We start from the raw sequence: 21,209 nt of genomic DNA, 5'->3' as shown, positions 1-21,209 counted from the left end.
TCCATGCAGACAAGTCTACCCTTTGCCCGTTACAGAGGATAGAGTTTATAGGGGCAGTGTTGGACTCTACCCAGGTCACAGCGTTTCTCCCAGAGTCAAGGTTCCAATTTGTCTGATCGTTAGTGACACACCTCAAGTTTCATCCAATCACAACAGCCCAAAACTATATGAGGTTCCTAGGGCACATTTCTTCATGTCCATATGTAATACAACATGTGAGACTGCACCTCAGATCCCCCAGTGTACTAGCAAGCCGTCTTCATCTGGACACTGTGCTCACGATACCTTCTTAAGTTCTGGTTTCACTGAATTGGTGGTTAGATCCTCTCAATGATTCTGTGAGCGTTCCCTTCATCTGCCCTCAACCATAAATTAGTCTGGTCTCAGACACATCGCTTTAGGATTGGGGCTCACCTGGGACCCCTCTGAATTCAGGGTCTTTGGTCCTTAAGGGAGCTCTCTCTTCATATCAGTGTCCAAGAGCTACGTGTGATTCATCTTGCCTGTGAGTCTTTTCTACCTCATGTCAGAGGGAGAAACCTGTTTGTTCTTACAAAAAACACTGCAGCTATGTTTTATCTCAACAGACATGGAAGAGCTCATTCATCGCTCCTTTGTCAGGAAGTGGTTCACCTATGGGACTTTTCTAGCCCATTCAATCAACATCAAGGCCTCTTATCTTTCAGGGGTGCAGAAAAAGCTATCAGACTGCCTGAGCAGGTCATTTTCAAGTCACCACAAGTGGTCTCTTTGTCCGGATGTAGCCAGATGCATTTTCCAGCAGGGGAAGGAGGGGGAATTCCTCAAATAAACCTATTTCCAAACAAGTTCAACAGAAAATGTCACCAGTTCTGCTCTCTGCACGGCCACAGTCTGGGCTCAATCACTGTTGCCTTCCTGCTACCCTGGACAGAAAAGCTTTGCTACAATTTCCACCAATCCCAGTCAGACACCGAGTGCTACTGAAAATCAAGCGGGATCACACCCAGGTTATATTAATAGCCCCAGCATGACCCTGCCAACACTGGTTCTCCACGATACTGGACTACTTAGTGACATCTCCAATTTCAATACCATTGCACCTGGCTCTCATCTCCCAAATCCACGGTTGGCTGCTCCACCCGAACCTGCAGTCCCTTTATCTAATGTCCTGGAAACTCCACAGCTAAATCCCAGAAAACAGGCTTGCTTGGAGCAAGTTTGCCAAGTCTTATTAAGTAGCAGAAAGCCCTCCACCGGGGCCTCCTACATGTCAAAATAGAAGCGGTTCTCTGTCTGGGTCTGTCAAACCGGAGTCTCACCAATGCGTTCATCCATCCAACACCTACTTAACTATGTGCTGCACCTGAAACAGCAAGGCTTAGCAATTTCCTCTATCAAGGTTCCCCTGGCAGCAATATCAGCTTTCCACTGTTGGGTGGATAACTGTTCTGTTTTTTCTAATGACATGACAATCAGACACCTTAAAGTCCTGGAAAGGTTTTATCCTCAATTAAGCGAGCCTGTTTCCCTTTGGGATGTGAACTTGGTCTTGTTTAAACTGATGGGACAACCATTTGAGCCTTTAGCAATGTGCTCCTTACTATACATTTCCTGGAAAGTGATTTTCCTAATTGCCATAATTTCTTCCATAAGGGTCACTGAACTGTGTGCCCTCACATCTGAACCACTGTGTACAGTCTTCTTTAAAGATAAGGTTTACTTACACCTTCATCCAAGTTTTCTCTCAAGTGGTTTCAAATTTTCATAACAATCAATTAATTTACTTTTCTGTTTTCCACCCGAAACCACGCGCAAAGAGGGACAAGCAATGGCTACACACGCTGGCCATTAGATGAGCACTAGCATTCTACTTAGACAGGACCAAACCATTTCCACAATCCATCCAACTGTTCATTGCAATAGCATACAGAATGAAAGATCTTCTAATCTTCTCACAAAGAATTTTGTCTTAGATAACTTACTGCATCTGTGCTTGTTATGATTTGGCAGGCATTTCACCACAAGTCAAATTGACTGCTCACTCCACAAGATCATAAGCATCCTCAACAACGTTCCTAGCTCAGATTCCTATCTAGGATATTTGAAAAGCAGCAACCTGGTTATCAGTGCATATTTTCTTCTCCCAGTATGCCGTCACCCATTATTCTAGAGATGATGCCAAATTTGATCAAACTGTTCTACAGTCTGTTTGTACAGGAACTCTGATCCCTCTGCCTATACTAGTGCTTGGGAGTCACCAAGGGTGGAATACACATGTGCAATCATTCAAAGAAGAAAAACAGTGACTAATCTTTCTTAACTGTTGTTCTTCGAGATGTGTTGCTCGTGTCCATTCCATGAGCTACCCTTGTACCCCTTTATACTGGAGTTTCTGGAAAGAAGGAACTGAGGGACTTTAGGGTCAGCTGGGCCCTTTATACCAATGCCAGCAGCACGCTGCAGCAGAGGACGCTCAAGCCCCCAGTGGGTACCACTGAGGGGAAAATTTCCGGCGACTGTGAATGGGGCATACACACACCAAGAGTGGAATGTACATGTGCAACACATCTCGAAAAACAACACTTATGAAAGATTAGTAACCACTTTTTCTCTAGTCCTCTGGGACCACCCCCATCCTTCATGAGTTCTTGACGTTCATTGCTAACCATTCTGCGATTGCTTCAGCTAGTTCCTTAAATACCCGAGGATGAATTTCATCAGGTCCTGTTGACTTAAACACTTCTAACTTATATAAATATTCTTTAATCTTTTCTGTTCCTGTTCTGGGTTGTGTTCCTTGACCCTAGATATTAATATTAATTGTGTTAAGTATCTGGTCACAGTTAACCTTTTTAATGAAGAGTGAAATAAAATAGATGTTAAACACCTCAGCCTTCCTGATGTTATCCATTATTAGCTCTCTTTCCCTGCTAAGCAGTGGACCTAAAGTTTCTTTCATCTTTCTCTTGCTCCTAATGTATTTATAGTACTTCTTCTTATTGCCTTTTATTTCTTTTGCTGGGTGCCTTAACCTTTCCGATTTTGACCTTATATGCTTGTGCTATTCTTTTATACTCCTTCTTAGCTTTTTCTCCATGTCTCCACTTTTAGTAGGATTCCTTTTTGATTTTCAGGTCAGTAAAGAATTCCCCAAGGAGCCATATTGGCCTCTTACTTCTCTTCCTATCTTTCTTTAACATCAGGACTGGTTGCTTTTGTGCCATTAATATTCTCTGCCTAAGTAACTGCCGACTCTCCTGAACTCCTTTTTTCTTTAGATTTTCTTCCCAGGGCATCTAACTTACCAGTTCTCTGAGTTTGCTGAATTCTGCTTTTTTTCAAGTCCGTTGTCCTTTTTCTGCTCTGCTCACTCCTTCCTTTTCTTGGAACCATTACATTTACTATTTTATTATCATTTTCACCCAAATTTTCTTCATCCTACAGAGTCACAACTAAGTCTTCCCTGTTAGTCAGAATCAAGTCTAAAATGGCAGCCTCCCTGGTTACTCTCCCCATCTTCTGAAACAAGATGTCACCAATACATTCCAAGAACTTATTTGGATATAGTGTGTTTTGCTGTATTACTTTTCCAGCAGATGTCTGGATAGTTAAAGACCCCCATTACTACCAGGTCTTATGTTTTGGATAATTCTCTTATTTAATATAGAAGTGCCTCATCCACCTGCTCCCCCTAATTTGGTGGTCTATAGTGAACCCCTACCATGATGTTACCCCAGTTTTTCCTTCACCAGAGACTTTCAGCTGCTCTGCCTCTCACTTTCTCCTGGACCGCAGAACAAGTGTATATATTCATGATGCATAATGCAACACTTCCTTTCTTTTTATCCTACCTGTTCTTCCTGAAGAATCTATAACCCTCTATACTAATATTCCAGTCATAAGATTTATCCCGCCAAGTCTCTGTGATGCCAATTAAGTCATAATTTAGTTTATGTATTAATACTTCCAGTTTTCCTATTTATTCCCGAAAACCTTGCATTTGTTTATAGACATCTAAGATGTTGATCAGATTACTCCACTGTTTTCCTCTTGTTGCTCCTATGACCCAATTGTAACTTTTCATTCTCTCTCTTTCTCTCACTCACACTCACACACACCTAGTCCTCGGTTAAGGTCCACGTTTTTTATACATACCTATGGGCTTTTGTCACCTGCACCCTTTGAACCCCTTGCTGAACTTCTTATGGAAAAGACATTACTAATGAAGGTAGATCTGCCCAAAGAAGGGTTAAACTTTATTAAATCAGTCCGTGTTTGGAGGTCAGAATGACAGCTTCATATTTGGTTGCTGATAAGTAGTCATCCGGTTTGTCTAACTGCCTGGCTTGATAATGTGTTTTATAGTCTGGCTCAGAATGCTATCAGTACATAGTGCATTCTCCAGGTAAGAAGCTGTCCTTTGATTTTGTGAAGATAATGTGAGCTTGTTCTGCAGAGTGTAAGGGACTGAACCCTGCTGCAAGATTTTAATATACAGAAATGTTCTTGGTTTCCTTCCAGGGAGAGTGGAAATCTACAAATCTCCAATGTCAGGGGCTATAATTTTTTCTAGATATCATCTTTCATTTCTCAGAGACCAAGCACAAGTGCTGATATACAATGATCCTCAGTGAGGCAGTTTATTGGGCACGGCACATACTATAGAACTGCTTAAAGGGGTTGATCTGTATTCAGTCCATAGGATTTTCTTCAGGAATATTACTTTTTCTGTATGTGAAATGTTTTTCTGCATATTTCCATACACAGTAGTAAAATATGCCAATAAACTTTGTAAATAGGCCATTCATATGTTTTTGTAAGCATTTTATTTGAAATAACCACCCCATAAGGAGGTTTTGTCAAAGTTTAAAAAAACATAGTTTTAATGAAATCTAATAATAAAGGAAGTTTCTAATGTGTTGATAGTTTTCACTGTAGTATCCCATACATTAAGATTAACTCTTTACAATCAAATCCATAACCCTAAGGAGTACACAAATACCAACTGCATTAAATGGTGAAACTGCAGACACTTTTCATGCTACGTAGTAGTTAAGATGGAAGAAACTTTGAGTCGGGACTTCTGAGTTCTCCTCCTAGCTCTGCCCCTGATTTGCTGTGTAACCTTGGGTTAATCACATAGCTGCTCTGTGTTTCAGTTTCCATTATCCTTAAATTGTGGGTAATGATGCTTTCCTCCCTCTCTATGAGAGCCAGTTAATTAATGCTTATAATGCTCTTTGAGAGTCACTGTTAAATTATTTTAGAGTACAAAATGTTAATTTAAATCATAAGTGAAAGATTTCAGCCTGTAACAACCCAGAAAAATTGATTGTCCCTCATGATTGGAAATCCTTGTTAAACCTGTAGTATGTGTATTGAGTCAGGCTCTTTCCACACATGCTTTCAAATAATTATTTCCAAAAGTATTTTCATTGACTGCAGTGGGCATTGGATCAGATCTTAGTAAATTATGTTAAACTGAGTTTCCCAAATGTGTGGCCCATGGACCACTAGTGGGCCCACAGAGCACTAGCTAGTGAATTATAGAGAACTGGTTGGCTAATACAGTGCTGCTGCCTCCTCAAGTCCAGCTGCTAGTTTGCATTAAAACAGCTCAAAATGCCTGAAATACATTCATAATATTACTTTTTCCATGTAAACAATTCCTGTCGTTACCACAGGGATGTTATGTGATCATGAATGTGAGGGGAGTTGGTCCATGCAATTGCAAATAGGAGGGGAAGTGTCCATCAGACAATATCTTAATTACAATGTGGTCCACCCCATGCTAAACATCTGGTGTCTAGATTGAAAGTTCATTTTTTTGGCACGTCCAGTTATTTCTCATTCAGATCCCCATGTTAACAAAGATCCATTGTTTTTAATGTGTATGAATACAGTTTTTGCGTAACAAAAGTTCCAAGTCATTTAAGCATCAGTGAAAACAATCCATTGTGACAAATGCCAGTTGAACTCATACATTGTGTAACTTCACAAGTTTCTATGGAGAGTTGTTTATCTTCACTTTCTTGCTCTTTCTTTCACTTATTTTAAAGGTAAACTGCACTTTTCAAAATCAATTGTACTATTTTGTGCTGAAATGCACAATTAAGATGAGTAAGAGGGGCTATTAAAGTGTAGTGAACTATATTTTATTTCCATCGTGGGCTCCTCCTAAACTCATGGGTCACTGGGTCATAGCATGTCTCAGCTACCATGGAACTTGTCTGGTGCATGAGCTAGCCTATAAGCAGTCAGGTACCTTAAGTGTAAGTTTTTACATTGTGTGGTGTATTTTTGCAAAATCCCGTCTTTCCTATCCCCATTGTTAATTAGACTCTTTGTGATCTGAAGCAATGGGAAAGCTACAAAACCACATCATATAGTAAAACACCATTTACCTGGCATATTTTATACTGGGTCTATGATCCAGACAAGTTCCATAGTGGATCTGAGACATCATCATCCTAGTGCTAGCTTAGGTGTTGGATCTGGCACTCTACAATTTTAGGGGTCTTTAAATGGAAAGAAAAAGAGACCTTCAAAATCACACGTGTGTTAGGTGCATTTTGCTATTCGGGTATTCAACATGCAACTTTACACTTAGTTCATTTTAACAAAAAACTCCTGTGGGTCACCTTTTACATTATGTCTTCCAGATGAGTTATAAGTAATTGCCTGCTGAAATACATGGTGTCACTTAAAATTATGCATACATTTAATCTTTTTTATGGATAGTCTTTGGGGATTAACTAACTGGTGCTTAAATTGTCTCTAATTTTTTTTAAAAAAACTCTAATTCTACTGATTGGTCATTTGTTTTACCTATCTCAGGAAAGAAAGCAACACTAAACATGACAGTCAGTAAAGTTTTATTGTGTGTGTGTATTCAGTGTATTAGCTATTAAACCAAACTTTAGGTGGAATATATACAAACCTGATTTGATTTATTTTTATGTTTATCACTGTGGCTTTGAGACTAAAAATAAAATAGTGTCTGATTTTGATTTAGATCTGTCCCTGGGGACAGCACACAGCTGCCTATCACCGAGGATACATCAGTGTAGGAGGATTAACTGTTCACATGCACTTTAAACATCAAAGTGTTTATATGAAGTCATGGAAAATGAGTAATTCGTTTTATCATACTCTGTCTGAACATAATGCCTCTTAAAAAATAAATAAACTTTTATTTTAAAAACAGAAACGATTAATATCATTAACTGAATGGAACAGTGTGTTTTTAAGTAAATTAACATGGATGCTGCTTCTATCAGTACAATTGGAGTTCTTTCCACTTATCAGTACCATCAGTGCACTGTATCAGTACCCTCTGTTCCCTGCTAAATAATGAGCAGACAGACATGATTGCTCTCTTCAGGATTACTTGTATGCATTATGGCACATAGTTTGCTGCTTTCTGGAAAATAATTAGCAGCATTTAATTGCCCTCTGTGTCAGGTGTTTCCACCATTCTTTTTAGCATTTTGTTCTGTGTGGCTAAACTCTAAACTCTTTTAATAGAGAAGAGTGTAGTCATTAATGATATAAATGCAGCACTTAATCCATATTATGGAGGTTACTGTGCATATTATTAAATCATTGTCACACCACTTCTATGGGTCAGCTAAAAGCTTAGCCTTCTTTTCTTCTTTCCCTCCCTCTCTTTGACTTGTTCTTTGTGCTGCCTCCCTCTTTATTGCAGTTCTCCCTCTCTTTGGTTTGTTTATTTTGCTTTTTCCATTCCCCCATCCCCAAAATGTCTTCCTAGGGTCTTATGGGACATATGTTATGTGCCTTCTGTGCCTCAAAATGAGATACATTTGGGAGTGTACAAGTTATCCTATGCAACTCAGATCATAAATTACTCTGTGGAGTTTGAACTTCTTTTTAAATTAACATATATAAATTGAATGCTGTCTTGAGGGCTTTTAAAATGAGAATCTGAGTTTTCATTTTTTTTAAAAGTATAAAACCGTTGTGGATGCAAAGTAAAGCTTTAAAACATGAAGAGAGTATAACTGCTGCCTGCCTGAGTCTGCAAACAGTCTGAAACATGAGATCCAAGACGTGTGAACTGCCCTTTCTAAAACTTGCTGCCACTCCAAAGAGGTGCAGGATAATGGCATAGGCCTGATGTTAAGGGGGCTCCATGTGAGCTGTGCCTAGGACCCCCAGTGAGCTTTAATTCAGCCCCACATGAAAGTTAAATCTCAAATGAAAGCTGCTTCGCTGTTTGGAAGTCTAGTACTTCAGGAAGATAAAGGAGTTAACGTATACAGTAAACTAAAGCTTTTTAAAGTTTGATTTGGCTTGTAAACCAAGAAAACAAAAGATGTTTAATTTTGTAAGGTGTTTTTGTTCAAAGTCAGTAGTTTTACAGTCCTTTTCATGTGATGGGATGTTCCTGAAAGGTATTGTTCCTCTAAGGGCTTGTCTACACTGGCAAGTTTCTGTGCAGTAAAGCAGCTTTTTGCGCTCAAACTGCAGGCGTGTACACCCTGCCAAGCCACTTTGTGCGCAGAAGCTCCTCAGTTGCAACGCTGCAAAACAACCCACCTCGATGAGAGTCATAAGGCTATTTGCGTAGAGGCTCCAGCACTCTGTTGCCAGTATAGACACTAGATTGCTTTCTGCACTGTAATTGGCCTCCGGAGCTGTCCCATAATGCTTCAAGTGACTGCTCTGCTCATTGTTTTGAACTTATCTGCCCTGGAGACATGCGCCCCTCCTCTTTCAAAGCACCGTTTCTGACAACTGTTGAGTGCTGTGCTGATATGCTCCAGAACACAAAGCAAACCACTAATGTGGAATGCTTGTGCTGTTGAACACAGAGGGGTGTGTGTGTGCGAGAGAGAGAGAGAGAGAGAGAGAGAGGTGGGGGCCGATGTCTGGGTTTCCCCCACCCCCTACTTCAGGACTGGTTGCTTCCTGCCGCTGTCTGAACTTACAGCATGCTGACACACACTTTGTCCCCCAAAACACACTGTCTCTCTCCTCCTCCCTCCATATACAAACACACTCTCTGTCACACACTAACACCCACCCACACACACACACACGTCAATTGAAAAGCAGCTGGCAATGTAGTAGGATGCCCATGGAACAATGGGATTGGGAAACCTGCATCATGTGACACTGTGCCTGCCCCATGAGACATTGCAAACCCTTCCCAAAGCACCCTATGGCCAGTTGCACAGTGGGATAGCTACCACAATGTACTGCTGTGTTTGCCGTTGCAAGAGCTGCTAATGTGGATGCGCTCCAGCGTCACAAGGAGCACAATGTGGACATGTAACAGCAGTTTAATTACATCATTTTAATAAAAGTGGTATAACTTATGGTGCAGAAACTTGCCAGTGTAGACATACCCTAGGATGACTGCTGAGCAGTAGGGGCTGATGTTTTGTTTCACACATAGTTAACTTTTCCATTCATGAAAGCTGGCAGATAGATGGCTGGTGAGAATCTGCTGTGTCTTTCACATATCCCTCCACCTTTCAAACCCACATACAGACCAGGACCACAAACTACTCTGGGAAGAAGTAGCAAACCATGCAACTCATCGTAAATTAATGGAGTGGAAAATCAAGGCTTTGATGAACATAAGGCTACTGTAAATGAAGCATGCAGTATGAATGAGTACAGTTTCATTGTGGGAGAGGAGCAATTGTGGGCAGTTTAATGAGGGAGATGCTTAGAGATTGATAGATACTTCTGGGCAATTTTAACCTGAAACAGAAAGGTATAGTCAGACCCAGTTTGAAAAACTTGATTTAGGTATTTTACAGATATAAAAACAGTTCTACATTAAAATCTGTGGAAAGCACTTAATCAGGATGTGATTACCATATCATTGTTTGCAGGGTGGAGGTATAGAGAACAGAGTGTGCTTTTGATTAATTTAATTTTTGCAAATTATAAGAGTTTGAGCAGTAAAGAACCAGATGTGGTGTATGAGGAAATAATTCCTTTATTTCTTTAACGTGTTCTTAACGTGAACTTTGAAGGTAAATCAATAATTTGACTTTAAAACATTTTCAATAGGACTTAATAAATTAAATTACAAGACATTCATCTGAAAATAAGAAATATACAATCCAGTTTTGTCTAGGCTTAGATAAGCCTTGCAAAATTATCATGAAAATTTACCAGCCAGGTTCAAAATCTGCTCACTCACCATTCCCATTTTGGTGACGATAAAGAAAGAAATGTTTCACTTGTTATCAAAAATATTTCTCACTTTGGGTTTGAATTTTGCAAGACCAACTTTTATTAGCTCACTGTTCAAAGATAATTAGAATCAGGGTTTAAATTCAGCCAGAGCTGTCCAGGGCAGAGCTCCAGTAAATATTTTCAACCCCCCTGGAGTTTTTATAGCATGTTGTGGGAGGAGAGGGGCACCTCCGGGAAATATTCAGTAAGAATTTTACACCTGATTAGAATGAATATACACTTAACTTTCCTTTCCATCTCTTTGGTATTATCTCTTCTAAACAATTTGTTATGGTAAGTTTTCAGTCTCACAGTTCACCACTTTTCTTTGTATTGTATGTCCTCAAATTCTTCCAGCTTCAAGAAGTGGCTCACTTATCTGAGAGCATTTTTTCTTGTATAGGTTTTTCCATATCTGTACCCATGGTGCCTTTCAAATAAGATTTTGAAACTCAGGCAAAATAATGCAACAGTAATATCAGGTGAAAAGACAAAATCCATGGTTTTAAATTAAAATGTATCAGATTTACTCTGAGCAATTCAATTATATTGATTTTAGCAGTTACTTAGATTTCTTGCTGGAACAAGTTAATGTGCATCATCAACTGCATCTTCATGCATGTTCCATCCTGCAGCTTAATTCAGAGGTCTACAAGTGATAGAAACAGAAGAGGGAGTATTCCACTTTTATTTGACATGTTGAGTTGCAACAAGCATGTTTTCTGCAAATGTTTGGCCCACTTTCAGCAAATTTGTTATATAACTTTATTGAAACATCTCCCTGGTGAATTTTATACAACTGCATTTGCCTCTAATCACTGCAAACTGAAAAGGTACATATACCATAATGATTTCATCCTACTTCACCATGGATAATTATGAATGTAGGTCCTTTATTATTCTTTGTCCACTTCTAAGGTATAATTTATATCTGGTCTTCTTTACAAATAAGCTCAAATCCTTTAAAAAATTAAATGAATACACCACTTAAGATCCCAAATCATTTACAGATTGTTTGTAGATTAAACACTTACAGATACATTTTGTGATTTGGAGTCAGCAAAACGACAGTGTTTTTAGCATAAAATGTGTAGATTCAATGTATGAATGAAAACACCCTCTGATGTGCCCATTTATTGATACTAATAAAAACAAATGCTGTATGTGTAAAGTCAAAATATGGACTTTACAGTCTGAACTCACTCTGATTACTTAAAGAGTCTATGCTTAGTCTTCCCCAGACAGTGGTCCCCAAATTTTCTCTGCAGAATCATGTAACACCTTAAACATATTAAAAATATATAGTAGTAAAGTAGTTTATTTTTATTATTTTTACTGATATTTTTTAGTTTTTTAAGAGCCCACTGTATTTTGGAAAACCTGCACCAAGACTTGATAAAACATCTTTAATTAAGCAGTTTATCTAGATTTATATTGTAAACATTTACGTACCTTATTTAAAAAAAACAAACACCCTTTTTAGGCCTATAGCAGACAGGTTATTTTTCACATGTTGATATTTCTCCTCAAAGCACTGCCTTTCAAAGGGCTACTCATCCTCACCCTCACCAGTTTACTCCTTCTCATCGGCACTGAGCAGAGATGCCTCTCCCTTGCCTTCAGAGGGGGACACCTGGAACAGTATTGATGGTTCCTTGCCAAGAGTGCTGCCCCAGGCTAAATAGGAATGGCACTGGGCCAGATTCCTAAAGCGTGCCATCTTGACCATACCCACCTTACTGGGGACCATCATTGTACATGCCCTAGAGCAGATCTCTCTCTCACGTATCCAGAAAAAGGGTGAGATCCTACTGTCCATCAGCTTTCCTGGACAGATCTGTAATACCAGAGCCTGATGTTACCCTCCGGCAGATGGAGTTAATGGAAAGCCAGCAGTGATCCTCAGCTCCACCCAGAGTTGTCATCTTCATCACCTGATGAGGTAATGACACCAGTCCCTACCCTGCCGGGTGATGACTTCAAAGCCTTCCAGGAGTTTCTATCCTATATAGCAGAGACCCTGTGCATCAACAGAGTTACCCAAGAGAAGTCCCACCAACTGTTTGGTATTCTCAGCTGCACTACTTGGGCCAGGATTGCCCTGCCCATCAATGAGGGCGTAATGGAGCCAACTAAGGCACTGTGGCAAACCCTGGCCACTCTTCCTCCGACCTCTGAATGCCTGCAAAAAGGGATATCAGGAGACTCTAAAAGGCTTCAAACATCTTTATGTCCACTCAAACACAAAGTCCTCACTAGTATCTAGAGTCCAGCAGAAATCCAGATCTTCATAAGATACTCCTAAGGGCACAGACTCAAATAAATTAGACTTGTTTGTGTGCAAAGCATACTCCTTGGCCTCATTTCATCTCCAGGTGGTGAACTACCAGGCCTTGTTCATGAAATATAACTTCCTCATGTGGGAGAGGTCTCTCCCTTCCTGACAAAGATCCCACCTCAGTACAGGGAGGAGTTTAAAAAAAAAAAAGGTCAAATAGTTGCAAGCATGGCACCGCAAACAGCCATGGATGACATGGCTATGAGGTTGATGGCCACAGATACCATGATGACATGGATGCTTGGCTGCTAGTGTCAGCGATACCCAAAAGGAACAATCCACCATTGAGTTCCTGCCTTTTGAGATCAAAGAACAATGAGGTGCTCCATTCCTGAAAGACTCAAAGGCTATGTTAAGGTCCTTAGGGATTTACACTCCAGCTCTCTACCTGAGATCTTATAAATATCAGCCCCAACAGAGACAAAGGTCACAGTCATACTCTATGGGCCTACAACCTGAATGTCAGCCTCCTGAAAGATCCCAGTACTTTCGCAGACATCCATCCTTGACTTTCTCTGTTACTTACCTGACAGTCATAGAGGCAGCTGCTTTGATAAGAGTGTTTAGAGACACACCAGAGCTGATCGAAACCCTCTCTTTACCCTCCAGAGCCATCTTGCCCCTTTCCACTGAGCTTGGTCCACTGTGATATCAGACACATGGGTTAGAGACATCATCAACAAGGCAATGCTGTTCATTTCCACTTTACCTACTACCCACCTCCCTTCCCCTTTCCTCTTCAGAGACCCTTTTGTGATGCTCAGATGTTCAACCCAGACAGTAAGAGGTTGTGTCACCACCTGCCCTGCAACTCTTGGTTCCTTAAATGTAATGCAGCTGTGGCTCACACCCTGACACTAACAGCCAGCATACAAGCATGCAGGTCACATCCTGGCTTCTACTGCCCAGTCACTTTTTACAGGGTGACCGCAACACCCGCCAGTCCCAAATTTCCCCAAAACCATCTGCCCTGGAGTGTCCAGCTCTCTCGCTGAACGCGTGCAGAAGTTAAGTTCGCTGCTCCCGTAAAAAGAGAGCACCCCCTGGCTGATTACCTTAACTAGGGTTAACAAATAGTCTGTTTTAATCAAAGCACTGAATTGGTTTATAGAAAACATAAAGCAAGTTTATTAAACAAAAGGTCATAGGTTTAAGTGATAACTAATAAAAGGAATAAATATAGAAAGTGTTAAAAGAAAACAAAAGTAAAAATACACTTCTAAGAGTAAAACTTAATTATATGATCCTTGTTCACGATGGTTTCCCTACTTACAGCAACTTTTCCAGCATGACTAGCTGTTGCATCCAGGATCCACCCTTACAGAACCAGAGTGCTGGTTTCTTTGTTCCTTCAAGAGATGGATGCCAAAATGGCTTTCTGTCCTTGTTTATATCTTCCCAAAGTCATTGACCTTGCTTCAAGAGGCAGGGAAGGCTTCCTGGAGTTGCAGTCTCCATCCCCATCAAGATTATTAGGTGGTCAGTTTTTCCCGCTTGCTCTCATGATGGCTTTGTCTACCTTGATTGTAAATGTGCTTTCATGGTCTGTGCCTGATGACCAGGTTGGTCAGACAAGTAAATATGCATTCCTATGTCTAGGGCAGATGGGGCTTATGCATTGCTTGTCAAACACATTTAAAGAACATAATTCTATCACATATTTATAATTCATTGTGCACATCCTTCACATATATTACACAAATATTAAGGATCAGTGAGTTAGTTTTCCAGTGAGATATTACATGCCACTTTTTGGGTATATATCATGACAACAACGTGTTAAGTGTAATGAGTATGTCAGGCCTGACAACAGTTGCTGACACAGAGTAGTGAACCACCAATGGGCCTCTTGTTTCACACCTCACGACAATCCAATTACATACAGAAGTGGCCTCATTGCTTTATCTCAGCACTTTACAGGTATCACAGGAGTACAAGGGAAAAGGCTTCTAACTCCTGATACTTCATCGTCCCATCCTCAAACAACTCCAAAGCAAATACATATGCCTCCTCAGGTTCAGGATGGTAACACTTGCTTCTGTCATTCCATCTCTCCAGGGTCAGATTGGTTATTGGCTCTCACCTTACAGGAAGCATCCTTCCACATTCACTTGGCCCCCAGGAAGTACTTGAGATTCATACTGGGGCCAAATCATTATCAGTACAAGGTACTGCCATTTGGACTCTTCAGAACACTGAGAGTCTTTACAAAATATTTAGTCATGGTAACACCCCACTTGATAAGACACTTCCTAAGCAAACAACCAGTGACCAATCATGCATGGTCCCTGTGGAGATCCATCATAAAGTTGAAATTCCGTATTTGTGAGATTTCCATGATAGACCAAGGATAATGCCAGAATATCTTTTCCAGGGGTGGACAGGAGCCAGAGCTCATTGCCTGATGCCTTCCTTCTGCAGTGGAACCTAGGCCTTCTTTATAACTTTCCACTGATTCCCTTGATTCATCGGGTGATTTCCAAAATCAAAAGAGAACAAACCACAATCATTCTTGTGGCTTCATACCAAGAGAGATGGCTTTGGATAATACACCTGCTACAGATATCCTGTCAGCTGCCAATGCATCTCCCCCACTCCCTGGATTTGCTTGCACAGCACCAGCCTGATAGCCTATCCAGACGCAAAGTCACTGCATCTGATTAATTTGCCCAGATGTTAGCTGGGTAAGTAACATAGACAGGACTGTTCTAGAGAAGTCCAGGAGATCCTGTTATAGAGCAGGAAGACATCCACCAAAAGGACTTGTGCATCAAAATGGAAGAGATTCTTGATTTGGACCTCTCCATAGGGCATGGACCTTAGGCAGGCTACAGTACCAAAGATCTTCCATTGCTTGCTGCATCTGAAACACTCTGGCCTTATGGTCCACCTTCCAGCAATCTTTGCTTACCATATGCCAGTACAGTCATGCTTGTTCTTCTTATACCCCAGAGCACTGAAGTTCCTCAAGGTCCTGCTACATACTTATCCACTAATAAGAGAACCTTCTCTTGCCTGGAATCTCAACATTGTCCTCTTGAGATTCATGTGCTTTCCCTGTGATCCTCTGTCAGAATACATCTTACTTCAGCTCACTCTGAAGATGGTCACCCTTGATGCTGTCACTTCAGCTAGGTGAGTGATTGAGCTCCAAGCACTTCTGGCTGACCCCCTCTACATGATATTTCATAGATACAAATTGATGTTGTATCCTCACCCTAACGTCATCCCCAAGATGGGGTCTCACAGTTCCATCTCAATTAATCAATCAATTTGCCTGTCTTCTTCCCAATACCCAATTAACATTGAGAGAGAAGTTACAGATGCTCGACGTTTCCAGAGTCTTACTTTACTACATGGACAGAACCAAACTAATCATATTGTCTCCCCATTTATTTCTCGCTATAGCCATCCATTCCAAAGGCCAGGCCACCTTATCACATCTAATATCTAAGTGGATAATGCAACATATCTTTCTGTGTTGCCAGCTGGCTGCTGTACCTCTCCCACTGAACATCAAGGGTCATACCACCAGAGCTCAAGCAACATCCTCTGCCTGCATCAGAAATGTGCCAAATTCTGAAATCTGCAAGGTGGCAACACATAGTAACCCACTGACCTTTGTCAAACATTATGGATTGGACTTAGCCACGAGGGCAGATGCCAAGTTTGGGAAAGCAGTACAACAATCATGGTTCAGCTGATGCAGCTGATAATGCTTCATCCCACCATCCAGTGAGGGTGCTACTTGCCTATCACATACAGTGGGATCCATGCTGGCATACACTCAAAGGAGAAAGAACACTTACTTACTCTATAGTAATTGCGGTTATTTGACCAGCCCTCCATTTCCTGCTTTCAGAGACCTCAGTGAACATGGGCTTTGAATTGCAGGGGAACTGATGGAGGATTGCAGCTGCTCCAACTTTGATGTCCTTGCATTGGAGCATGAGAAGCCATGCGGTGCTTGCAAAGCCCCAATGGATACTGCTATTCAATAGACTCTGATCTCATGCTTGTGAGACTTATATGCACTTACAGTGCGATTCGCACTGACAGCAACATCTCAAAGAACCACAGTTACTGTAGGGTAAGTAATCATTCTTTTCTCTGTTTCGGATAAGTTTTGAATATGGCTTTAGTTGAATTATACAGTTGCTGATCTCCTGTTTGGCTGACACCAATACACTGATGAGGATCACAGAAGACACTTTGTTTTTCTGAGGGAGAGCTATTACTAGTGTGCTTTCTATGAGCTGAGCAGATGAACATCCTGGACTTTTTTCCAGATTTTTTTAAATTGAGCAAAAAATAATAATTTTATACCCTGAAGACTGTTGTTATTAGACCTAGAAAGTGAGTTTTTGAGCATATACCACACTTTGTTTTTATTTGTTATATGCAGTTTCACAAAGAGAAACAGTCCTCTGAAAAAGATGAGACAGGCCTGCTTCCCTTTAGAATATTGCCTTGTTAAATCTGTTTATCTGTATAGTTAGGAAACTGTTGCACATTCTATTTTTTGATGTTTTCGTCTTCACATTATAGTAAGGTTTGGTACTACTGAGATTTTAAACTGTCTGGGACAGGAACTGTCTTTTGTTGTGGGTGTACGGTGCAATGCAAATAGCAACTGCTTTCGGGCTGCCATCTGAGTGTGTCTTCCATTGCTCCTTTGTCATTAGAGACCCTTTTATCTCTGTTAGGTGATTGAGGTTTGACTCCAACTATGCTGTTGAAGAACTGCACCTTTTGCTATATTTCAGTCTGATACAGATTGATTCTCTTTGGGAATAAAGGAGGCTTGTAAAGCCATATTAAATCTCTGTTTGACCAAGGAAGTGTACCTTTTCCTTCCTAATGCTGACCATATAAAGTTTTTATGCATTAGTTATTTTGCTTCTATGACTTTTTGGGTGACCTTTCATCTGATGTAGATTGTTGCCTTCTGGGGCAGGCTGCACTAAACATGTAATAGCCCTGCTTAGAGCTATCCACTTGTTTCTTTCTTTGTATCTTGGTAAAATTAAAGGTGTCACTGTCACTCTAAAAGCTTGGTCTGGGACCTAGATAGGATGGTCTTGCCGTCTGGTGAGCTGAACTCTCCAGGATGAGCAGCAGAGCTTCCTTAGTTGAAGGCCTTTTGCCCAGTTTGCACAGATTTCAGAGCATGTTGTCATTTGACTTTGTAATTGATTAATTTTGTGTGGCTTGTGGGGTTTTACTTAGTTTTGGTTTATACTTCAGCTTGCAGCAGCAGTAATAAGGTTTATGGTTCTTTGCAGATTAGGAACTAGAGTAAAAGAACCCGATGCAGAGTAATGTACCGGTAATTTATACCTCCATGTGCCAGTGAGACCTCTTCTGCCAAAGGAAGTATTCACTCAAAAAGCAATGTTTCTTCTACGTGTCCTTCAGCAAGTAGTGAAGGGACAGCCTTTGAACTTCCAGAGGAACCTGGTCAGTAGGAAGGCTGAGGAGATGCTCAGTATTATTGCATGCACCATCTAACCTAGCCACACGCCTTCCCTGGATCTTACCACCCACTTGTTTTCAATTGTGCTCAACTTGCTATAGGTTAGATTTGAACCATTGACGTAGAGATGAAATGCTGCCTATGTATCCTGCTATTGATTCACTGCCCGAAACTTTCTGCAATATTTAGTAGATATATTTCTACTGCAAAAAATATAAAATTTTGACTATACATATTCTTTGCATAATTCTTAACTGTAAATGTTTCTATTTATGAAAAATGACTGTGGTTCATTCCTCTTGGGGGTGGGGGTGTACATACACACACACTTCTGTTGCAGATATACAAAATAATATTTTTGTTAAATCCACTTCACTATTATAATTACAATACAAAGAAATTGTAGCTTCTTTCTGCATAATATCACTAAGATATGGCCTATTCTATCCAGCCACACATCAAGTGCTTAAAGAGCTCCGAAAAAAGTGGGAGGGGATCATGATCCCCACATCTGCCCATCTCCCTGTCCAGTGCTCAATTCTGACCCCAGTGCCCAAATCAATCCTGTCCCTTCAGCCCTCCCATCTGTTCTGCCCCCTCCAGCCTCATCTCTGCTCCTCCTGCAGCCCATGGATTTTTTCACATCCATCTTCTAGGCCTAGTGGGGGGCCTGCAGCAGGGATCCCTTCTGACCCTTCCAGGCTGGGGGAGCAGCTCCAAGAATTCTTCATCCTCCTCTGCCCTTTCCAAGCCTCATGTTGCAGGGAAGAAGAGGGGAGGAGCAGAGGAGCCATCCAGTTGTTCCCAGGAGAGGCTGGGGAGGTGGGAGCGTAGCTGCTCTGAGCTACTGTGCTCTTTCTGCTCTTCCCCTCCTCCATCAGAATGGTGTGGGCTTTTGAGGGGAGGGGCAGCGAGCTCTGCCTGCTTTCTGCACTAGCTCTGATTCACTGCTGTACTCCAGGAGGTGGGCAAGTAAGTGGTGAAGGCAGCTAGTCATAGAGGGTTTTCTCCAGTTTGTACTAAAAATGTGCACCCTTCAGCAACCCATAAAAAGAATAGGAGGACTTGTGGCACCTTAGAGACTAACAAATTTATTTGAGCATAAGCTTTCATGAGCTACAGCTCACTTCATCGGATACATTCAATGGAAAATATAGTGGGGAGATTTTATATACACAGAGAACATGAAACAATGGGTGTTACCATACAGACTATAACAAGAGTGATCAGGAAAGGTGAGCTATTACCAGCAGGAGGGGGTGGGGTCGGGGGAACCTTTTGTAGTGATAATCAAGTTGGGCCATTTCCAGCAGTTGACAAGAACAGTAGGAGGGGAAATAAACAAGGGGAAATAGTTTTACTTTGTGTAATGACACATCCACTCTCAGTCTTTATTCAAGCCTAAGTTAATTGTATCCAGTTTGCAATTTAATTCCAATTCAGCAGTCTCTTGTTGGAGCCTGTTTTTGAAGTGTTTTGTTCAAGAATTGCCACTTTTAGGTCTGTAATTGAGTGACCAAAGAAATTGAAGTGTTCTCCAGCTGGTTTTTGAATGTTATAATTCTTGACGTCTGATTTGTGTCCATTTATTCTTTTACGTAGAGACTGTCCAGTTTGACCAATGTACATGGCAGAGGGGCATTGCTGGCACATGATGGCATATATCACATTGGTAGATGCGCAGGTGAACGAGCCTCTGATAGTGTGGCTCATTGTGGATGTTATTAGGCCCTATGATGGTGTCCCCTGAATAGATATGTGGACACAGTTGGAAATGGGCTTTGTTGCAAGGATAGGTTCCTGGGTTAGTGGTTCTGTTGTGTGGTGTGTGGTTGCTGGTAAGTATTTGCTTCAGGTTGGGGGGCTGTCTGTAAGCAAGGACTGTGCTGTCTCCCAAGATCTGTGAGAGTGATGGGTCATCCTTCAGGATAGGTTGTAGATCCTTGATGATGTGCTGGAGAGATTTTAGTTGGGGGCTGAAGGTGATGGCTAGTGGCGTTCTGTTATTTTCTTTGTTGGGCCTGTCCTGTAGTAGGTAACTTCTGGATACTCTTCTGGCTCTGTCAATCTGTTTCTTCACTTCAGCAGGTGGGTATTGTAGTTGTAAGAACGCTTGATAGAGATCTTGTAGGTGTTTGTCTCTGTCTGAGGGGTTGGAGCAAATGCGGTTGTATCGTAGAGGTTGGCTGTAGACAATAGATTGTGTGATGTGGTCTGGATGAAAGCTGGAGGCATGTAGGTAAGTATAGCGGTCAGTAGGTTTCCAGTATAGGGTGGTGTTTATGTGACCATTGCTTATTAGCACCGTAGTGTCCAGGAAGTGGATCTCTTGTGTGGACTGGTCCAAGCTGAGGTTGATGGTGGGATGGAAATTGTTGAAATCATGGTGGAATTCCTCAAGGGCTTCTTTTCCATGGGTCCAGATGATGATGATGTCATCAACGTAGCACAAGTAGAGTAGGGGCATTAGGGGACGAGAGCTGACGAAGCGTTGTTCTAAGTCAGCCATAAAAATGTTGGCATACTGTGGGGCCACGCGGGTACCCATAGCAGTGCCACTGATTTGAAAGTATACATTGTCCCCAAATGTGAAATAGTTATGGGTGAGGACAAAATCCAGCCACCAGGTTTGCAGTGACATTATTGGGGATACTGTTCCTGACGGCTTGTAGTCCATCTTTGTGTGGAACGTTGGTGTAGAGGGCTTCTACAAAACTAACACTCTCATCCAGGTTCTTATCATCTCACATCTCAGTTAGTGCAATGTCCTTTTCTTGCCTCACTCATACCCAGTCAGAATGCTTCTGCAGGGATCATTTTCCTAGCATGTTGCTTTAACCTCATCACCGTTCTCCTTGCTTCCTCCTTCTGGCTCCCTCCTCTCTGTCACATCAAACAAGCTAGTTGTTTGCGCTTTCAGGACCCATCCCAACCCATCCCTACCCTGCCTATCATCTCTCATTCTGTATCAAAAGATTGACTCGCACCTCATTTGGTCTATGATGCCAGTCTCCATTGTCTGCTTGTTAAATTTTTAAACAAGCTCCGTCATGCTTTCTCCATGCAGCCCCTCACGCTTGACAGGAGCTCCCTGTAAACTTCCATAGAGCTATTACATTCTCCTCTTTCAAAACCCCCTTAAAACTTTCCTTTGTTAGGATGCCTACAAAAGCTGTACCGTGTTTTCAGCTGTTG

General features: G+C 41.3%; 1 protein-coding gene across 1 annotated transcript in view; it reads left to right on the top strand.

The window, feature by feature from the left end:
* Nucleotides 1–21,209, top strand: part of CEP128 (centrosomal protein 128) — a 447,165-nt gene that overhangs the window by 383,996 nt on the left and 41,960 nt on the right. The window lies entirely within an intron of this gene.

The sequence above is a fragment of the Lepidochelys olivacea genome (assembly GCF_965140295.1).
Source record: "Lepidochelys olivacea isolate rLepOli2 genome assembly, chromosome: 6".
Classification (NCBI taxonomy): domain Eukaryota; kingdom Metazoa; phylum Chordata; order Testudines; family Cheloniidae; genus Lepidochelys; species Lepidochelys olivacea.
Note: the sequence above shows the minus strand (reverse complement) of the source record. Positions and strands in the feature narration are given on the sequence as shown.